General features: G+C 31.8%; 1 protein-coding gene across 4 annotated transcripts in view; it reads right to left on the bottom strand.

Annotated features, from left to right (window-relative positions):
• Nucleotides 1-2,176, bottom strand: part of LOC106790480 (long-chain-fatty-acid--CoA ligase 4) — a 14,166-nt gene extending 11,990 nt beyond the window's left edge. Inside the window, exon 1 of one of the 4 annotated variants that reach the window (XM_014755414.1) lies at nt 1,561-2,176. The gene's annotated coding sequence lies outside the window, so the exon portion shown is untranslated. Of the gene's footprint in view, nt 1-192; nt 210-403; nt 437-1,560 lie in introns of those variants that run through there. The other 3 variants (XM_014755416.1, XM_014755415.1, XM_014755417.1) reach the window with 3 other exon arrangements.
• Nucleotides 2,177-2,598: the final 422 nt, after the last annotated feature.

Raw genomic sequence — 2,598 nt, 5'->3', positions numbered from 1 at the left:
TAAATAGAGAAAAAAAATAAAATAATATTTTCTAATAAGAATTATTTAAAAAATAAAACTATATTTTATTCTTCTTTTCATCTTTGTCTATCTTATAAGTGCAACTTGGTGCGACTGCAACGAAGGACGCCAGACGCCTCCCTCGCATAATCCTTAAACATACTCTTATATACAACATATATATATATATACCTATGCTAGACAAATAGCGCCGGCGCATACGTTGATTCGTGAGAGGAAAGCTTTACAATACTTCATCCACGCGCGCACTCTTCACCCAAAGAGTAACGAAATGCATATATATATACATATATATATATGTATATATATATAACTGTAAATGAAGAAAGAGAAAGAAAGAAAGAAAGAAAGAATTAAATAAAAAGAATTCGGGCAAACTTACCAAGTAAAATAAAACACCCACCCACGCACAATTCAATTAGAAAGAAAGAGACAGAAATAACAAAATATATATCTATCTATATATATATATATATATTACAATAAAAAAAATGTATAAATTTTCAGCACCACATCCACACCAATCGAGATCGTCGATTCCAATTGACTAACTCTTTTTCCCCAAGCACAAATGCAAGAAGAAAATTATCACTGTTCACAATTCAAGGGTCAAGAATAATGTGAGTGTAGGTGTGCGCGCGAGCGCAATCATCCGTGCCGACGACGACGACGATGACGACGAAGCAAGCAGATGATGGTAGGCGCCGTGGAATCGAGGAAAAGATTGTGTGGAGGTGGTAGAGGTTAGGTGGTAGTGGGAGAGAGGGGAAGGAACGAAAGATGGCGGAGGTAGTATGCACCGAATGGTACACGACTAAAGCCGGTAAAACATGTATCTATGTATGTACGTATATATGTGTATGTATGTATGTATGTATGTATGTATGTATGTATGTATATATGTATGTATGATGCGTAAAACATATGTTCGTCGTATTTCGTAACAATTCGTCAATTTAATATAAAAATATATTCTTTTTTTCTTGACATTACGTTGAATTATTTACCTTCCTTATGTAAATGTTTAATATTTAATCGCTAACCCACGTCGATCACAAATATCGATTGTGAAAGAAAGAATATTGCCGTGATATTGTAAATTGAAATAAATCTAGTCCTTGTAATAAAGTATACACACGTGGAGCAAGAAAAAGAGTCAAGCTTATATAACAAAAATAAACATGCTAATTCAAGGAAGCCTGAAAATTCTCTTCTCGAACCATCAAACTATTTGCAGTTAACTGTTTCGGTTAACATTGCTGAACGACGTAGGTTCCAGCGGTTAAATTTTTTCATTTTACACGCCTCTCTCTCTCTTTCTTTCCTTTTTCTCATGTTCTTTTTATCTTTTTATCTAATTCCCTTACGTAAGATTGATAAAGTTATTTTAAGAATCGTGTATGACTTAGTTGGAGCGCCGAATAGATATAGACGATGAATTTAAATTGATATTTAATTTCGGTGATAAATATAAATATAGTCATGTAAAGACACGTAATATATTTTGTTGTTGTTGTCTTTTTTTTTCGCTTAGCCTACCAAAAAAAGGATCTTCGGACGAAGTCCTTTATTATCCTCTTTCTTTCTTTCTTCCTTTTTTTGTTTTTTAATTTTTTGTATATATATTCGTCGTATTATATAAATAATTTCCACTGGATAACGTTTTTATTATACGAAGCACTCAAGTGATACCACGTGCTTCTCTTCTTTGCCCTATTACGTATCACTAACACTGTCACACTTACTTCGCTAAATTAACCTTCTTTAGATTCTATAACTTTTCGTTCCTCGATATATATATATATAATATATATATATATATACTTCGTTATTCCAAAATATAAGAGACAAATTTCGTAATGACCGGGGGCTCAACGTTGAAATAAATTTTTCTCGATTGCCATAGTTTTCCTTTTAACTCTGCCAAATTTTTTCGCCCATTGAATTTAAATCGAATATATTAATATGTCATCGACGACAACGCGAACTTACTATTCCCGAGAAAATTGGATATTCAATGGAAACGCTATAGATCTACGTTATGTTATGTGTTACACGTTAGACGCTACTAATTCCACCGGAAAATAACAAGGGACGTATTATATGCACTCTGACTCGACACAGCCATCTTGCCGCTCGGCAATCTTAAACTAACGGGATCGATTAGGTGAAGCGCAGTACCGACATCTAAAAGAATTCTAGACAAACTCTAAGCACGTGAACCAACTATCTGTTTTTATAAGTTAAAAAACAATTGTTTTTTTCTGGTAGTAGTTATCAATTTAATTAAAATGTAAAGTTTAACCAAAATATACATGTTTACCTAAATGTTTCTTATCAATTTCAGTACGTTATTTTGAAAATCGAAATACTGTTAAATATCTTCAAAAGATAAAAAAAAATAGTATATGAATACCAATTGCATTTTGCATCTAATTTCAATTATTTAAAACATATACATCTTATGATTTATTATTGTTTAATCATTTAAATTTAGATTATATTTATTTATGGTAAACGTTTTTTTAAATTCCCCGATCGAGTATTAAATATTCATAGATGATTAAACGCCTGGGT

Source organism: Polistes canadensis, unplaced genomic scaffold, assembly GCF_001313835.1.
Source record: "Polistes canadensis isolate GaletaPanama2010 unplaced genomic scaffold, ASM131383v1 scaffold_241, whole genome shotgun sequence".
NCBI classification, from domain to species: domain Eukaryota; kingdom Metazoa; phylum Arthropoda; class Insecta; order Hymenoptera; family Vespidae; genus Polistes; species Polistes canadensis.
The sequence above is the reverse complement of the archived record's forward strand: the minus strand, read 5'-3'. Positions and strand labels throughout refer to the sequence as shown.